Source organism: Marmota monax, unplaced genomic scaffold, assembly GCF_021218885.2.
Source record: "Marmota monax isolate L192 unplaced genomic scaffold, Marmota_monax_Labrador192_F-V1.1 WCK01_AAM20220418_F8-fsc00025, whole genome shotgun sequence".
Taxonomy (NCBI): domain Eukaryota; kingdom Metazoa; phylum Chordata; class Mammalia; order Rodentia; family Sciuridae; genus Marmota; species Marmota monax.
In genome coordinates, this window is record NW_026691950.1 from 11951741 (window position 1) to 11971608 (window position 19868).

The window sequence follows — 19868 nt, forward strand, 5'->3', positions numbered from 1 at the left end:
AAAGTTTCAGATTATATATAGGGGGAAAAAACCCATTTGGATCTCAGCAGATTTCTCAACCCAGATTCCCAAAGCTAGGAGGTCCTAGAATGACATATACCAAGCTCTAAAAGAAAATGGATACCAAGAATCTTATATCCAGCAAAATTAAACTTCAGATTTGCTGAAAAAATAAAAACCTCCCATTATAAACAAAAAATTAAAAGAATTTACAATAAGAAAGCCTGCACTATAGAACAATTCTCAACAAAATATTCCATGAGGAGGAATTGAAAAACAACAATGATAATCAGCAAAGGAAGGAATTACACTAAAGTCAAAGCTAATCTAAAGAGAAACCAAGTCAAGTTCAAAATCAAAAATAAAACAAAATTACCGGGAATACAAACCATATTTCAATAATATCCTTGGATGTTAATGGCCTAAGCTCATCAATAAAAAGACACAGACTACAAGATTAGATTTTAACAAAGACCCAACAATATGCTGCCTTCAAGAGACTCATCTCATAAGAAAAGACATCCACAGACTGAAGATGAAAGAATGAAAGAATGGACTATGTAAACAAGCAGGGATTTCCATCCTCATATCAGATAAACTGAACTTCAAGCCAAAGGTAATCAGAAGGGATAAAGAAGGACATTTTATACTGTTTAAGAGAATCATACATCAATAACACATATCATAAACATTTCTGCCCCAAACAATGGAGCATCTACATACATCAAGCAAACATTTCTCAACTCCAAGAATCAAATAGGTCACAATACAATAATACTGGGTGACTTTAACACACCTCTCCCACCCCCTGGATAGATCTTCCAAACAAAAACTAAACAAACTATAGAACTTAATAATACAATCAATAATTTAGACTAAACAGACATATATAGAATATTTCATCCATCAATAGAGAATACACTTTATTTCTCAGTAGCACAGGGATCTTTTTCTAAAATAGAGCATATGTTATGCCTCAAAAGCAAGTCTTAGCAAATACAAAGAAATAGAGATACTACCTTGCATTCTATCAGATTATAATGTAAGGAAATTAGAAATCAGTTATAAAAAAAAAAAAAAAAGATATGATTTTATACTTGGGTTCCCGGTGTCTGGGTTCATGCCTTCTTCTTTCTTGCCCCATCCTTATCTATCTATACCTTACTCCTTTCTAGAACAGTCTTTTTTTTTTTTTTTTGGTCCCGTAAGTCATTGACCTGATCTTTGTAGGGCTCTGCCCGTGGGCAACCATGATGGCAGCGTGGGGCTTTGTTCTAAGTGATTTGTGTGTGCTGACTCATTTAACGGTCAGGATGACCCCATGAGGGAAATACTTTCATGATTTCCTTTCTACAAATGAGGAAGCTGAGGTGCACAGAATGAGCTAGCTGGGCGGCGATGGAGTTCAAATTTAAGTTCAAATTTAAATGCAGAGCCAAGGATCTGAGCCACTGTGCCCTAGTATTCAAGTTCCCTGGATAAAAAGATAAACAGAGCAGAGCAGTCAAGTGGTCCGAGGACTCAGCTAGGGGGCCAGGTGTGGCAATAGTTCCTTCTCATTCCAAAGCCTGTATTCCATCAAACATGGCCCACTTCTTCAGGGTCAATCTCCAGGACAGGAAGTCCAACCTCAGGCCTGTCCCACTGTCACGATGGGCAGAGCCAGGGTAACCAACCTTGCTCTGTGCTGGCTCCCCTGGCTGAAAACAGAGCTAGGAGGGGTAATGCTTGCTTGGCTTTCTGCCTGTGGCAGATGGGACAACTTCGCCACCATCTGCGAGTGCCCTCATTCCCAGTCCCGGCCTCTTAATGCCAATCTGGCTACTCATTCATTCATTCATTCATTCATTCAACAAATATTTATGGGACTCTTTGCCAGGCCCTGTTCTAGGTGCCTGGAATTAAATAACCAAACAATCAAGTATGATTCTGTACTTGGGTCCCAGGGTCTGGGTTAATGCCTTCTTCCTTCTTACCCCATCCTTATCTATACCTTATTCCTTTCTGGAATAGTCTCTTTTTTGTCCTGTAAGTCATTGACCTGATCTTTGTAGGGCTCTGCTAGCCCACATGATATCTCTGTACACGTTAGAGAGAAGTGCCCCCTCTGGCAGAGAAATCCAGCCCCCATCCTACCTTGAGGCCAGGTACCTTTGTGCAGAGCATGTAGCAGCCCCTCTCCTAGCCCTTTCAGAGATCAGAGATGTGCTCTTGATGCCCAAAGTTAGTGCCTTCAAGTCCTACTTGACCCTGTCTCCTACTGCTGCTGTGCCAGAATCCCCACGCACTGCAACCCCCATAACCCAGGGCCCTGAAGGCCTCCAGATTTTCTTGTCACCCACTGCTAAGCAGGCCAGATATGTCCTGCCCCTGTCTCTGAACTCTGTGCTCGTCAGCTTTCTGTTACTATAAAAAATACCTGAGATAACCAGCTTATAAGGAGAAAAGGTTTATTTTGGCTCACAGTTTTTAGTTCATGACCACTTGCTCCCTTTGCCTTTGGGTGGTAACGAAGCACATCATGGCAGCAGTGTTCACCTCATGGCCTGAACACAAAAGAAGGAGGAAGAGGAAGAGGATAGAGTCAATATCCCCTTCAAGGACTTGCCTCCAATGACCTGAAGACCTCCCACTAGGCTCCACCTCTTAAAGGCTCCACTACCTCTCATAGCTCCAAGCTTAGGACTAAGCCCCTAACACCTCGGCCTTTGGGGGACACTTATCCAAATCACTGGCCCCCAACCTCTTCTGCTTCCCCTTGGTCAGCTGTTGGGACAGTTCCCTCATCCTGGTTTGTAACTCTGCCCCACTCTAAGGCCAGGCTCACTTTCACATCCAAGTACCATTCATAAATGGGTCCCTCAGGGGGGGTTAGCACCACCTCCCTCTGTTAACAGAAAGGCACTCCAGACCCTGCCAACAGCAGGATGGGACAGAGCACACAGCTGCCTGCCTCCATTCCAGTACTGGATGGAGATGTTGTTTAATTACAGGGAATTTGTTTAGAAGCAGCACTCAAAATAGAAGACAGATGTATTCATTCAGAGGTGACAAGTTGTGGTTTTAAGAATCTAGTATCTCTTATAAAAGTCGTGACTGAACCCTTTACAGGCTGGACTCCCACTTCTGTTCAGGCCACTTCTTCCAGGAAGCTTTCTCAGTTGCCTCCCCTCCTCACCCAGCCTCCTTGCCAGAGGAAGTTAGGTGCCTCATTTGTGATCGTCCCAGAGCACCCACTCTTGCCCATGTTGCCCATTCCTTATGCTGAATCGTGATCGCCCATTTGCTTCTGTGGCATTCCCCAGTAGACTGTAAGGTCTATGAGAACAGGGGCTGGGTCTATTTCATCTTTATATGATGTTCTTAGCATCTAGAACAGGACCAAGCACCCAGTGGGACCTCATGAAATACTTATGAAATCAATCAATCAATCAATCAATGGCAGTCATCAATATGAAAAAAAAAATGGCATCAGTACCAAGCTGGAGTTTTCCCCAATAGTAGCTAGCCTCATCTCTGCTGGGAAGAGTGATGGAACCAGAAACTGGCTGCTTGCAGATCCCCTAGATAAACCTCCATGAATCAGAAACTCCTATACCATGTAGCAATTTCTTCTTTCATTCATTCATTCATTCATTCATTCATTCTAGCCATTTATTAAGTGCTTCTGTGTGCTGAGGCACTGAAGATTCCACAGTGAATAAGATAATCAAAACTGCTGCCTGCATAGAGCTTATCTTCTGGTAGGAGCAGGAGGGCTTAGAGCAAGCAGCAAGGGACCTGGAGGGAGGGAAGGCAGACAATGATTCGTTCCCTAATTGGTAACATATGCACAGTAAAAGGTCACAGATTGAATGACTTTCAGTTCACCCCAGCTACTTCTCAGAATCGTATAATGGTTAACTTGTCCAGCGGTAGAGTCAGACAGCTTGGAAGCAAGTTCTTAACCTACAATTTACCAGTGAAGGTACCTGTAGGCAACTGACCTGACCTGTCCAAGCCTCAGTTTCCTCGTGGGGTGGTAATAAGAGCATTTACTGTCCTGGATCCACACACCTGGCTGTGAGAAGGCCAACAAAGGTTAGTAATGATTATTCCTCAGCACCTGGTAGCTTGGGATGGTCTCCATGCCTCAATTCATAGGCACCATACCAAGATGAAGGTATTGTTTTGATTCTTTAATTTTCACTGACTTGTGCTGTTTTGCTAGGGCGTAACTGGCTTAATTTAGTCCTCTGGCTTGTGAAATATTTGCATGTGATCTTTTGAGTACAGCCTTGGTTCTTAGAGTCCTTGCAGCAGAGAGAGCCACAATCCATAGATTTCAAGAAGGAACCCAGGGTGGGCAGTGGTGGGGGCTGCAGCGTGAGGATGCTACTTGGGTTCTGGCCATTGACTCTGTCATGGAAGTCCTGGAGGTAATTTCCCCTTATTATTGAACTTGAAACAGCTAGGGTAAATAAAGCAGATTTTAATCAACTGCATTATAAACAAAAGGCACAGATGGCAGGGAGAGATTGACTGACAACAGCAAAGTCCCCGAGGCTCTCTTGAACACCCCTGGGGGGGGGTGAGAAAGACTGAGGCCCCCTCCTTTGTTTTGTTCTTGGCATTTATGAATTCCAGGAACTCCTTTTCTTCAAGTACAGAGCTGCCATCAACAGGATGTTAGGAGGTGAATGCTCTTCCAAGCCACAGAGAAAACACTCTCACTTAGGATCTGAATAGGTCAAGGGGCCATCGGCCATCCAAAGGGCCAGGGTTTACATGAACTGAACAAATGGAGGTTGAGGGAGGACAGCTGGAATAACAAGGAAGAAATAAGAAAGAACCACGAGAGAAGCTTCATAAATCTTAAAATCAAGATTCAGCGTTGCGTTAACGTCAGGGCCACTGCTGTTTGTGGGGTCACCTGAAGCAAACAAGACCAGTCATATTGCTGGATCCTGCCACTAATTTTTAACCACAGTGAAATGACTGAAGGTGAAGCAGAGTCCTTTTCCAAGACTTCAAGAAGTGGAGTTAAACTGGGCGCCGGGGCGCATGCCTGTAACCCAGTAAAGGTACCTTTGGCAACCTACCTGACCTGTGCTCGGGAGGCTGAGGCAAGAGGATCAGGAGTTCAAAGTCAGCCTCAGCAACTCAGTGAGGCCCTAAGCAACTCAGCAAGAAACCTGTCTCCAAATAAAATACTTTTTAAAAAGAGGCTGGGGATGTGGCACAGTGGTTAAGCACCCTTGGGTTCAATCCCAGTACCAAAACTAAAACAAAGACAAACAAACAAAATGTGGTACGAAGACAGTCTATCCCACGCATGCCACAAGATCTGTGGATGTTTCCAACCTGGAAAACTTGGAGAGAGGTGGACCTAGGTAGAAATGAGCGCCAAGGTGGAAAGAACTGAACTGAATGCTGACATGGGGACAAACTGGATCCTCTGGGCTATCCGAGACCGACGGGGTCAGTGAGAACAAACTTTCCAAAGGACTTGTTGCGTGTAACTCCTGTGAGTTAGAGAAACAATAGTACACAGCCAGGCCGTGGTTCTCAAAGTGTGGCCCTGGGACCCTGGAGAGGGTGCCTAGATCCTTCCAGGGGGGTCTGCAGGGTCACAGCTATTTCCATCATAATACGAAGGTATTCTTGGCCTTTTTCAGTCTTGCTTTTTTTGTACTCAAACGGTGGAGTTTTCCAGAGACTATATGACATGTGATATCACAACAGACTGAATGAAGAAGCAAATTTGAGAATCCAGCTGGCTTCTGTCAAGTCAGACATTAAAGAGATTTGCAAAAAAAAAAAAAAATGTAGAGCAATGTGATTCTTTGAGTGAGTTGGGTTTTTTTTTTTTAAGTTTTTGAAAATAGCTATTTTCATAAAAAATGTTTTATGTAAACACGAGCTTATTATTGGTATTCCTAAATAAATAAATAAGCACTTAATTTTTTTTTTCATCCTAGATTTCTAAAACAGCAAATTCTCATAGACAAAACTCATCAACAAAAGCTTTTGGGGGTCTCCAGTTATTTTCAGAGTGTGGAGAGTCCTGAGACCAAAAAAGTATGAGAACTATGCATTTAGAGGTTTGAAGAGTGTGACGCTTTTTCTCAGTGTTAGGAGCAGAATAGAATAAGCCCCAATATTTGTCTGTAACCCCTGGTTTCCTGGTTTTTCCTGGTTTCCTTTAAAATTTTAAAGAAAAGGACATTTTAAAGGAAACCAGGAAAAGAACATAGGGAACAGGCCCTGTGTCTGAGGCCAATGGAGCAAGCTTTCCCAGCTATCATGCGGTCTTTACTCATGTAAAGGATTTTGGCTGGACCACAAAGATGGTCTTGGGGAAAGCCCGATTTTGATGAATGCAATGGAGTCGGAGATAATGCTGTATCAGAGAGCTGGCTCATGGCCTACCTCTGCCTGGCCAAGTCCTTTCACGCCCAGGGAAAGATGCTCTGCTAAGAGCAGCAGTGAGGAGGTATCTCTCACAGGCCGTGGGACAAGACTTCACAGTAGAGAAAGGCAAGTTCCAGCACAGACCCAGCTGACCACTGCTGTAACAGCCTTGGCCATCATTGGCAACCAGGCCCAAGTTCATTTGGTGTTTAAAATAATAATAATAATAAGAGCTGTGGTGGTGCAGCCTGCCTGTGTGCAAGGGAGCTCTCTCACCTGAGGAGACGTGACACATAGTTCACTCCATAGTCATGCAGAAACTCTGTGCCTAATTGTCCAGGGGAAGACCCAGCTGACAGCTGATTTCCTCAGCCCCAGTCTGGTGCCAGCTGGGTGGCTCTGCTCTTTACACACAGGGATGGGATCCCAGGCCAGCTCGCAGCCTCTGCTTCCAGCTCAGTGGGTTGGAGGCTCTGACCTTTTTTTTTTTTTTTTTTTTGGTCTTTTGTCAGAAGGTCCTGCCCCTGGCCCTTCCAGGGTGAGCCTCTGCCAGAGAAATAAAGCAAGAGTTGGACTGAGATCTCAGAAAACCCTACAGAACAGAAAATGGATCAACAAGCTAGATTTTATGGGGCTTTTCATTCACACAAGGGTAACACACTACTCATTTGAATTGTTCAGAAAAACAAAGGGAAGGTGTTTTTCAAGGATTGTGCACATTGGCCCATGAATTAGCCAATCCAGGAAATGGTTGAAGGGAGCAGGCTAATGAATGCAGGGCTTGTTCTTTTGGTTAATGAAGTAATTAGTTGCTGTATTTATATTCCACCTTCTCAAAAGAATTCAAGTTCACTTATAAAAATACACAACAAAATCATTGAAACTGAGGAAGGTAAGCAGATTGTTTTTCAAATAACATGAACTCTCACATTTGATTAAGAAAAAAAGGACAAAGGAAAACATGGGTTTCCACTGGAGGAAGGTGCTCAGCTCCTACAACAATCACTAACATCTCCGCGGAACCAAGAACGTGGATCAGGAAACTCTCAGTAAAACCAGAGAGAGAGCTGACTTACCATATGCGGACACATTTACATATAGGTTGAAGTCTTAATAATAGATTCTTTAAAAAAAAATCCCAAATATCTTAACCCTTAATTTGAAAAAAATTAAAGGATTCATCTAAAATAGATAAATACATGAGTCCATCAGGTCCAGAGTCAATAATGTTAGAAATAGAAAATAAGAAGACACTGGAAGTAAGGTCCGTGCACAAATCATGTGTAGACAGAAGGCTTTGAGGGTTCCAGCACCCAGCACGAGGAAAATAGCACGATAAGCCACATATTTCTTGAGGTTCATTAGGTAAAAACAGACCATCCCTCAGTACCTGGTGTCACGTAGGTAAACCTCAAAGCCAGGAAGCTGAGAGGTTCAACTGTCTTATTGAAGGACCATTTTTTTTTTTCCTTTTGCCTGAAATGATTGAGTGCCCTTTGTTCCTGATTACACACAGGTGACTTTAAGAACTTAGTAAAGCATGAAAATAATTATTCCACCAAGTAGTGATCATCAGATGCGGATATATGGTATCCCCTTCCTTCTCACTCATAGTATTTGTAACACTAATCTCCTACGTCCATTCCTTTATTTATTTTAATAAAAGAATAGAAAAGCTATTAGAAGGAATAGGAAAAGGGAAAAAGGGAAAGCTCACTAAGGAAAGAGTGGATGCTCTTGGAGAGGAGAAGGACCTAATCTCCTCCATTTCGATGGAATCTGGTAAGAAAGAAAAGTCTGTGGGGAAAGAAAAATATACTATTGAAATGTAGGGTGTTATTTGAACTAATATTAAGAACTTTAAGCCTGTAATCCCAGCAGTTTAGGAGCCTGAGGCAGGAGGATGGTGAGTTCAAAGACAACCTCAGCAACTTAGCAAGGCCCTAAGCAATTCCGCAAGATCCTGTTCCTAAATAAAACATAAAAAGGATCGGGGATGTGGCTCTGTGGTTAAATGTCCTGGAGTTCAATCCCCAGTGCAAAAGAAAGAAAGAAAAAAAAAAAAAGAACTGTAGAGCCAGGAAGGTTTGCGCTGAAGTGTTGGTTTTGGCTTGTTGGCTGTGCTCTCTCAGGTGATCTACTTAACTCCCCTGAGACCTTTACTATCATCTATAAAATGTGTCTGTAACATAGTCTATCTCACTGGACTGCCATGAGGATTAACAATGCATGTAAAATATTTAGCAGATTTTTGTGTGTCATAGCGGTGTTAGCTTTCCATTACTGTAACAAATACCTGAAATACTTCAGCTTAAAAAAGAAAAGAAATTTAACTCACAGTTTCAGAGGTTTCAGTCCATGGTCACTTGGCCCTGATGTTTTGGACCTGTGGCAGCACAGAGCATTATCGCAGGAGGGCACAGTAGAGGAGGCCTGTTCATTCATGGTGGACAGGGACCAGAGAGAGAGAGAGAGAGAGAGAGAGAGAGGAAGGGGCAGGGGTCCCAAGGTCTCCTTCAAGGATATTCCCCTAAGACCTAACTTCCTCTAAGTAGGCCCCACTCCTTAAAGTTTGAATCATTTTCCAATAATGCCCTGGGTTGGGGACCATGGCTTTAACATATGGGATTTTGGAGGACATTTCAGATCCAAACTATAGCAATAGGCATTGAATAAACATTAGGTCATGATCCAAAGTACATCTTCTACAAAGATCCTCACTGTAGCCCTATTAATAAAGAGAGCCCTTATTCTTACCTTATTCTGTGGACTGAGAGACATAATTTGCCTAGCACCCAGAAAATCCTTTGATGAAGAGAAGAACTACCTATGTGATCTAAATAAGTGAGCTACTCTGAAGGTCCTGTGATTCTATCATTAGAGATTCATTCCCTTGCATTTAATCTCTTTCTCCAAATGTGGATAATAACCCAAGAGTGACAACACATTAAGAGTTTATAGTTTTAGGGGGCAAGGGGGATACGTACCAAAGTACATATTGTACAACTAGAATGTAATAATCTTGTTTTGCTATCATTGGATTTATTATGGTTAATTTCTATTAATGATAAGGAATAATAGTCGCTCATTTATAGCAGTGATATACATTTAAAAAATAAATGTACTTGAGTTTTAAAGCTGGTTGACTTAAATCAGAACATAAGTTTTAAAAAGGCAATTGGTGAATGGAAATGGCAACAATTATAATGGCCGTGTCTGAATATCTGCAGTTTTGAAATTGCTCTTTTATGGGGTTAATAGTTAAGCATGGACCTGTCCTATGAGATTTTATCTGAGGTGGCTTCTGCTTAAGATTCCAGGGACTCTCCTCAACATTTCCCGGGCTCTAGTTACACAGAACTGCTTGCTGTTTCCCTTCTGTTTTGTTTTGTTTTTTCCTATATAAGCTAGTTCTACTAATTGGAAAGCTCGTCCCTTCCTTCCCTTCTTGACAAATGAACTCCTGTGAGTCTGCTCTGGAGACCCCAGGTGACAGTCCCTCGCAGCCATTCTCACCAAGTAAACAGAGTGGATCTCTTGTCTGTGGGTCTCTTAGAGCACCTCGCTCTGCTCCGTCAGAACAGTCCTATGGGAGTATGACTTCTCCTAGGGACCCTGCTCCTCTAAATAACCATCTCAGGATACATTCATTAGCTTACTCCTTCTGTCCTGGGCACCGAGAAAGCATCATTAAGGTCTCTCTTCCTCCTGTCGTCAAGTCTGAATCAGAGTCCCCTTAACAGGCCAAACGGCTGCAGAAGCTATTCATTGAAGGGCTGAGCTTTGAAACAACTGATGAGAATCTGAGAAGACGTTTTGAGCCCTGGGGAACACTCACAGACTGTGTGGTTATGAGAGACCCAAACACCAAGCGCTCTAGGACTTTGGTTTGTCCCTCATGCCACCATGGAGGGAGTGGATGCAGCCATGAATGCAGGACACACAAGGTGGATGGACCGTTGTGGAACCAGAAAGAGCTGTTTCAAGAGAAGATTCGCAAAGACCAGGGGCCCACTTTTTAATTGTGAAAAAGATCATCATCGGAGGCATTAGAGAAGACACTAAAGAATGTCACCTACGAGATTATTTTGAACAGTTTAGGAAAATTGAAGTTATTGAAATCATGACTGATGGAAGCAGTGGAAAGAAGAGGGGCTTTGCTTCGCTAACTTTTGATGACCATGATTCTGTGGATAAGGTTGTCTTTCAGAAATGCTGTACTGGGAAGGGCCACAGCTGTGAAGTGAGGAAAGCCCTCACAAAGAGATGGCTGGTGCTTCATCCAGCCAAAGAGGTCGAAGTGGTTCTGGAAACTTTGGTGGTGGTATTGGTGAAAATGACAATTTTGGTCATAGAGGAAATTTCGGTGGTGGTGGTGGCTTTGGTGGTAGCCAAAGATGATGGTGGTGGTGTTGGATATGGTGGCCGTGGGGATGGCTACAATGGATTTGGTCATGACCGAAGCAATTTTAGAGGTGGTGGAAGCTACAATGATTTTGGCAATTAAACAATCAGTCATCAAATGTTGGACCCATGGAGAGTGGAAATTTTGGAGACAGACGCTCTGGACCTTTTGGTGGTGGAGACCAATACTTTGCCAAACCACGAAACCAAGGTGACCATGGCGCTCCCAGCAGCAGCAGTAGCTATGGCAGTGGCAGAAGGTTTTAATCCTGCCAGGAAACAAAGCCTAGCAGCAGAGGAGAGCCAGGAAGTGACAGGGAAGCTACAGGTTACAACAGATTTGTGAACTCAGCCAAGCGCAGTGGTGGCTGGGCCAAGCTGCTACAAAGAAGACATGGTTCAGACAATACTCCTGGGTATGGGAAAAAAGACTCAAGGACTGTATTTGTGACTAATTTATAACAGGTTACTTCAGTTTCTGTTCCATGGAAAGTATAAAGCATTCCAACAAAGGGCTTTAACATAAAAAAAAAAAAAAAATTTGCACCCATGCTGTTGATTGCTAAATGTAATATTTGATCACAATGCTGAATAAATGTGTCATTCTTAGAAATAAAAAACAAATAACAGTCTCATTTTTAAGTGCATGGTTTGTGTTTATATTATCAAACTTTTGATTTTCATGTCTTCTGTATTCTTTCCAATTTGTGTACTTTTAATCTAATAGTAAATAAAGATCTGTAACATTATTATGAATAATTGTAAAGTTCTCATTATAACTTGACATGTTTTGATTTCTTAGTTTTTACAACATATTATTTGTGGCTTACAGGTTCACAATCATATCGTCTTTTTGTTTGCTTGTGACCATGTCCTGAGTATCTTTGTATTGGGCAAGTAGCTGGATGTTGAATCAAAGGTAGAAAAGAAAAAAAAAAAAAGAATTAGTTCTACACAAAAAGTTCAAAAAGCCTATGTTCATTGAAGAACATTTCTACTAGTACCGGGGCTCTGCCTCATTTCCAGGTTATGGGCCACAGCTCAGAGACATCAGCTTTCCACAGGTCTAAGGAGATGGAAAACCTGTAAAGGAAAACACAACAACAACAACAACAACAAAAAATAGATTGTCTCCCACCATACATAAAGAAAAACTGAATTTTTTAAAAATAGCTATTATCTCTGATAATAGCCTAATTTAATATTCATACAATTTTTACTTATATTTGAAAGCAATCCATGGAGTAGATTTTCTTATCTTTATCTAAATTCCCAAGGAAAACCAATGGATTTGCCAAAAAAAAATCATGGCCAATTGTAAACTAAACAAACTTTTCAAATAATCCATAATTCAATTAGTAAAGTTAATTTAGAACTTTTATGGCCAAAAAAAAAAATTTATACTCAAAGTACATTTTAATATCTTTAATGTGAAGGATGAAGGAAAAGCACATGGGACCCTGAGAGTCCCAAGATGGCTCAGGCTAAGCGGGGTCTTAGGGATATTTGAAGGAGATGGACCTGGAGTTGAACCAAGGCTTCAGGGGAGGCTGAGGGCATTTTGCACAGAGATCACAGCAGCAGTACAGAGCTTAAACGCATACTGAGCTTTAGAAGATGGAGAGGAATTATTTGGGAGAGAAGAGTCGGGGCTGCAACCCTCCAATCCTGAAGGTCTCGACGGCCTTGGCTGAAGGTTGAAAATTCACTTTTTGAAATGTGAGAAACAAAGAACGGCTCCAGAATCTGCACATGTCTCCCAGGGTCATCCATCACTAAAACTGAGCTCTAAGGTTTCTCTTCCCCAAGTGAATTTGTTTTCATTTCGGTCTGAGCCATCTGGCTTCCAACAAGGCATAGCCTAGTGAGAAATAAAGAGGCCAGGAGGCCAGAATATGCCTCTGCTCCCAGATCCCCTCCCTGCCTGGGCTTCCCCTGCAGCCCCTGCACAACCATCCATTAACACACAATTAATCCCCTGGCTTCTTCAAAGCCTGCTGGCCCCGCCTCTCCCACCCCACTGCATTAAATTCCTGCCAGTTAAGAGGCCAGAGAGGACAGGTGTGTTTCACACTCGGTTTCACTGCCAGCAAGGTGCCAGACGGGCAGCCCCAAAGACCACAGACTTCTTTGTTCATTTAACGGCATTGGTTAGTAGCCAGACAGTCTCTCAGCCTGTTGGTAGCGTCAGGTGCCACCGGGAAGGACAGGAGGCTTTTTTGCTCCTGCTAATTCCTCTACTTCAAGGCTTGGCATATTGAGACCAGCCCCACCTGGGAAGGTGGCATCCCAAGGCCACTGTGCGGCCCCAGGAATCCATTCATTCTTTTGGTCAGTTGAAAACACCATTCCCTGAGCCTGGAAGAGCCAGTCCCTCTGCCACTAGGAAGGAGATTCAGTGTAGGTAAGAAATGCCCTACCCTTGAGGGGATTACAGTCTGGAAGAGGAGACACTAACATAGTTTAATGTAATGCAGGAATTATAGCAAGAAAGACATTTATTTGCAGTTTATCTACATATTGATCGATTGACACAATTATAAACTTATACAAAAACTAACACTATGCTTATTAAATAGCACTCCAATAGTGGCAGGTTCTGTTCTAAACCCTGAACAAATATTAACTCATTTAATCCTTTAAACAATTCCTATTACCATAATCCCTAATTTACAAATGTAGAAAACAGATTAATGAATAGTTTAAAAAACTTGCCCAAGTCAAGAAACCAGGATTTGAAGCTGGACAGTTCAGCCCCCAAATCCATGAACTTGACTTTTTTTTTTTTTTTTTATGCTGAGAGGGTACTTGTCTGTTTGACGCAAAAAGTGATTCCAAAAGTGGAAATGGCATGCCAATCAAAATGACACTCACAACAGAAGCTATCATCTGTTGAACATCTATTCTGTGCTGGGTTTTGTGCCAAGTAATTTACATAGGTTATCACATTTCATGCTAATAATTCTATGAGGAACTGTTGTTATTAATGCATTTTTACAGATCAGGAATCAGGAAGGTGAGGCTTTGGTGAGATCAGGAACTTGCCCTTAGCTAGAGCTTTAGGTAAGAGAACTGGGCTTAGAATCAGGCAACCTGAATCCAGAATCCAGTCTAGCATGCAGACTGGATTGGGGACCCCTCAAATGTCACACTATACAGGAAGAGTGTGATCATCATGCATCAAAAGTAAAGCAAGGCCCCCCACTTAGGGCTGCCCTGCTTACAGGGACAGGACAGGTGCTGAGTGTCCTGGCTCTGACCAAGCTGGGCTCACTTGGTGAGCTTAGGGGACGAGCTGCCCTTTTGTTCCAGTCTGCCTTTAAAGGGGCTTCATTTGTGTGTGTGTGTGTGGGGGGGGTGTTTTGCTGGAGATTAAACAGGGCTTTGTGCATGCAAGGCAAGCATTCTACCAACTGAGCTACATCCCCAATCCCTAAAACAGTTCCATTTTCTAATTCACACAGACCTTGTATGCCTTGCCCCTGGGCTGGGTGCAGAAGTAGCTTTGATTGTGACAGCAGGATATTACCAAAAGCTGGTCTAGGGAGTGGACACTAAAACCTGGTTCCTGACAACTTCTCTTGCCTTACTTGACCCCCTCCACCTAGACAGCTAATCCCACCTTCATTACGGGGTTCATCTTGCAGAACAAGGGCAACCCAAACCAGAAGGAATGGCTGGGCACCGGGAAGGGAGACTTTGGGCTGCCCTCTGCACACATCTGAGGAAGCAGCACTCTGGGGAGGATATATGAAAGTCCTCTGGATAAGGCGGGAGGGACGGGCTTGGAAAATGTAAAGGAGACAAGGCTCTTGGGGGTGGCAATGAAGTCTCCCCTAGAAGCTTTGAGGTTGTGCGACCAAAACACTGGCTATAAAAACAGCAAGTATAGAAGAAGAATAGTTCCCAATTCTCTCAGACCCTAAATCAGCTTTTAATACAAATATCACCTAACTCCTTTAGTATCTTGAAATAAAGTACATGACTAACAAAACCACCCCCGTACATAATTTTAAGAAAATCAATATAATAGCCTAACTGTAGTAGAAAAGAGAGGAATAAAATTTATAATAAAGTGTGTTTCAGCTACAAATTCTTAGGCACGAGCACACGCAGAAGCAATGAAACAGTCAGATGCTAGGACTTTTTTGCAGACTCACCGAGATCGCCTGCTCCCCAGTGCAGAGGTTCAGCGGGGTGGTGCGGGAGGATCCAATACTGGGAGGGGTGTGGCCATCAAGATGGAATCTTCCAAAATGGTAAACAACTCTTGTGAAAATTCCCTAAGTGCAATCATTCCTTGCTTTATATGGATGCCACCTTCCAGGAACAGTTAACATACATTAAAATGATGCAAAGGGCACTCTGGGTTATCCAGGCCCCATCGCACATGTTGGTAATCCCAGCCACTCAGGGAGGCTAAGGCAGGGGTAAGGCAAATTCAAGGCCAGCCTGGGCAATGTAGACCCTGTCTCGAAATTAGAAGGACTAGGGATGTGGCTTAGTGGCAGAGTGCCCCTGGGTTCAATCATGAATTCCAAAAAAGGGTGGGAGGACCCAGGAAGCCAGAGAGGAACTGTGCCCTGCACACCCCATCTGGGCACAGGGGCATGACTGCTGAATGGCGGGCTGAGCTCTGCTGGCTGAATAGGCCTGTCATGCCACCTCCGGGCCTCTGCTCCCAGCAGATAATAAGCTGGTCACAGGTATTTTTAAGCAGTTACTTTAAAAGACAGTGTTGCGTGACCGTGACCTGGGAAGGCTGCATAAACCCGAGCATGTAGGAATCTTGAGATAAGCTTTCCATTTTACTGAGCACTGCTCAAGCACTTCCTAGAATATTGTGTTTGAGCCCTGTAATTAAAGAGGGAAGAGGAGGCCTGAGAGAGGTTCTGAGAAGAATTGTGAGGATATTAAAGGGTTGGAAACAATAAAGCTTATGAGAGAGAGAGAAAAAAAAAAGGTTAAAAGAATTGGGATTATTTATACTGAAGGACAGAAGGTCAAGGAGCAGAATAACAATAATCCTCAAATACATTCATTCTGGTGTCGGGGAACATGGCTAATTCCTCCCTGATGAAATATCCATTTGGGACCTGGCTGCTCTTGCTGTATGGACTTGTTAGCAAATGACACAGATTTCAGCAAAATGAAAGTCCAGTTTCCAGCCGTCACAGTCCTCCTGACTGGGCCACATTTTGGCCATGCCCCTTTTGCCGGGCCATAGGGATTCAGGACAAGCATAAAGTTTGGGAGGGGGCGCCAATCGTTCTACACCCTGTAAAATCAGTGAATGATTTTGTGTGAGCCTCAAGAATATTCCCCCACCAGGTTTATTTATCTGCTAAACAAAAGTTGATTATTTTTCCCATTGTAAAAGTAACACAGGCTTCATAAGGAAACCTGTTGCTTTCTAGATAAAAACAAATACAGGCCTTCAATCAGGAGAGAATTCTACATATGTGCACACATGTGCGTGCATGAGGGGGTGGAGGATGGGGCACCATCTAGGACATTAAAGCCAGGCTTTATAACAAAGCCCAGGTTTATAGGCAGAGTTTTCTACTCTTCACCTGGTGCACCCTGCAGAGTTGTCCTCCTTCCTTCCCCCTCGAGCCCTTGGGAGGAGGGAAGCCTGCGAGCTCCTGTATAGCCAGGGCTTCATCATCCAGGTGGGTAGCAAAGGGAGGATCTCAGGATGGGAGGCCACCAGCCATCCCTTCCCACATCTCCGTCCCAGGACTCCCACCATGCCCAACCTTAGAGAACCTGGAATCCAGTCTATAAAAAAAGCAGACAAATATCAAAGCTGATAAAACCTTCCTCAGTCCACTATGAAAAAGCCTCCATAAGTGTTCTCTAAGTGGGATCCATGCAATTCAATAGCAGGCTAGAGTAGATGCCCTGAGGGGCTACTAGCTAAATTAAATGATATGAATGCTGCTAAATTTTCCCAAAAGATTCCCCCTAGTCCAATCTCTTTGATGACAAACAGGTCCTGATTTGGAGACCCTTTTCTTCAGCTCTTACATTTTTTTTTTATTCCTCCTCTTTATCCTGCTAGATTCCAGGTTCAGATCCTGTCATTGTCCTGCCTTTCTGTATTGATTATTGATCTTTTGTTAGATGCCAAGTGATACAGGCACCGTGAGGGATAAATTCCTAGTTAACACACCTTTAAAGTATCCATCTTTTTTTTTTCAATTAAAACTTTTTGGAGAAATTTAGGAAGAACCAGCCATCATCTCCAAGATCACTGAACCACTCTAAGTATTATTTTAGGTTCCTACAGAAAACCTGACTCATGACCCTGTTTAGCTAAGCATGCCCAGAAGCATTTGTGCTGGCTGTCTTTCCGGGTTCTTCAGTCATTTTAACCTCTTACTGGGTGCTCTGTGACCTTGAGTAGAGCATGCCCAGGAATGTCATTTTCCATCTTTTTTCCTGAATGGTGATCCTGAACTGAGCTTGCTCAGAAATTATATCCCAAATTGAGCATGCTCAGGAAGACACATACCCTTAAAATGAATATGTATAGGTTCCCAGGATAAAAATCTGCATGCTTCCTTTGTTGGGGAGAGCACTGATTTGCAGATAACCCCAGTGATGGCCTTGCGGTGCTGTTTGTAATAAATCTTTCTCCGTTCTTTTACATCCTGGTCATGCTCATTGGCTTTGCACTCACCAAGAAGTGAACCTTTATGCTGAGACACTTCCTGCCCTATCTCTGTAATTCCCTTACGGATGCCTTAGGATGCCTAGCCTTATGGCTTTTCCAAGGGCATGCTTCCTCCAAATTCCTGCCAATGAGTTGAACTATTATTAGCTTCCAAACTTCTATTTTTGTTGTCTTGAAATTTAGGACATAAGAAAGCAGTAACAAGCATGCTAAAGTATCAGGACCATGGCATCTGCCCACAGGGGTTGTCACAAGCAATAAATGCCTACTTTGCTGACACCATGAATAGTCTGAACAAAAATTCATAAACCTAAGGTCATTTGCACACTTTTGATGATCTTTCTTTGATGACTTGAATATGGCATAGTGTTTTCCATGCCTATCTAGATAGGCAGGCATGAAAGATGGTGGGTTATTTTTAAATTTATCTAATACATGTGATTTACAGACTGTTACAGATGTGGAACTCAACTCCTTGCCTTCTGTCATTGCCTGAGAACATTAGCCAAACTATCCCAATGTGAACACGAGGATTAGGAGCTTGGCTAAAATACGTGTTCCCACTGCCCAACATTCACGACCTGGACTTGGGAATCCCTGTTTTTTCAGAATTGTAGTCTTGCTCTTTGTATGTAATAACCCCCATTATCTGTATGTCCTCTCACATCTTATTGGTGGCTTTATTACTTTGGTCAAATTCATTGCATTTCAGCACTATCAAAGACCTTTTTAGAAAAAAAATCGAGGTGAAATTCTCATTAAATCAACTATCTTAAAGAGAGCAATTCAATGGCATTTATGACATTCACAATATTATGTCTATATCTAATTCCAAAATATTTTCATTATCCTGCAAATACCCTGTTTTGGTTTGGATTTGAGATGTCCCCCCCAGAGCTCCTGTGTTAATGCAGTAACGTTCAGACGTGAAATGGTTGGACTGTGACAGGTGTAATCTGTCAGTCCAACCTAATCAACGGACTTGGTGGTAACCATGGGCAGGCAGAGCATGGCTGGAAGAGTCCCCTTCCCTATTCCCCTGTCTGCTTCCTGACAGAGTGAAGGGAGTGGCACTCTGCCATCAGGCCCTTCGGGGATGATGTGCTGCCTTACCTTGGGCCCAGAGCAATGAACTTGGCCAGCCATGGACTATCCCTCTGAATGTGAGCCAAAATAAACATTACATCCTCTAAGTTGTTCTGGTCAGGTATTTTGGTCACAGCAATGAAAAGCTGACTAACACAAACTCTATGCCCAATAAGTAGTTACTGCTCTTATCTCTTCTCCAACTCCTGGCAACCATTAATCCTGATTTCTCTCTTCATGTATTTGCTTTTTTGTGATACATTACATAAAAGGAATTATATGAAATGTGATCTTTGGTGCCTTTCACTTAGTATAACTTTTTGAAGTTTATCTCTGTTGTAGCTGTATCATCATTACTTCATTCCTTTTTATGGCTGAGTGATGTTCCATGGTATACAAATACCACAATTTATCCATTAATTCTTTAATGGACATTTGCCTCAAGGAGAATGCAAATAAATGAAATTGGCTAACTAAAGTACAATAGGGGATGATGAGTACGGTGGCAAAATAGGAATCACATACCACTAAAAGTAGGATGGGGTGAAGAGGCCAGAAGCAATTCAGCTGAAGTTGATGGTTTCCTACAGGGAATTCTAGTTTTTTGAGTTTCCAAGAAATTCAAATGTTCAAACTTTATGTAAAGTCTTTTAAGACTTTTGGTTAATTCATGTTTAATCACTCTGCAAGCCAAACTAAATAGATCTACTCATCATATTTAACTGTCTGGATACCAGCCTGCAAAGTCTGCTTAGCTATTTGGAATTTAGCACTTTGAGTTCCATCTTTCCACAAAGATTGTTAGAGTTCTCCCTTCATGTCCTCTGACTTCTGAGAAAGACAAAATTGGTCAGAAAGAAATGATGGAATGGGATCCCTTCAGTTGTTATGGACTACCTGGAGCAGTTGTTTCTAATGTGACCATCCAATTGGATGCTGCATTTTGATGGAATGTTTGATCACAGAGATTGATGCTAACTATGAATCCATAAGTTATTAGTAATGGGATCAAGAGGAACTATTCTATCCTAGTTATAAATCTAGTCTTTTCATTGTGTAGCTGGACAAAATATTGCACACTTTATAAGATGGCATTTTATTTTGATTGAAAAAAGTAATACATAATGCTCATTTGAGAAAATGTGAAAAAATACAAAAAAGATTAAGAGTACAATAATCACTCATAATCCCTCAGCTAGAGATACTTCCAGGCTTGTTTTCTGGACATAGATTAATTTTTATAGATAGATGTCATCTCAAAGCAATTTAAAGTTTTAAAAGAATTTGGTAGTATGAATGTAGACTC

The 19868-nt window shown here is 42.4% G+C and overlaps 1 protein-coding gene and 1 pseudogene across 4 annotated transcripts in view; both read left to right on the forward strand.

Annotated features, from left to right (window-relative positions):
* Nucleotides 1-3924: 3924 nt before the first annotated feature.
* The window catches only part of Kit (KIT proto-oncogene, receptor tyrosine kinase), a 161745-nt gene continuing 145801 nt past the window's right edge, over nucleotides 3925-19868 (forward strand). The window contains exon 1 of one of the 4 annotated variants that reach the window (XM_058585369.1): nucleotides 3925-4080. The gene's annotated coding sequence lies outside the window, so the exon portion shown is untranslated. The remainder of the gene's footprint in view (nucleotides 4081-19868) is intronic. The other 3 variants (XM_058585417.1, XM_058585403.1, XM_058585441.1) reach the window with 3 other exon arrangements.
* Nucleotides 5826-11470, forward strand: LOC131424938 (heterogeneous nuclear ribonucleoprotein A1-like; annotated as a pseudogene).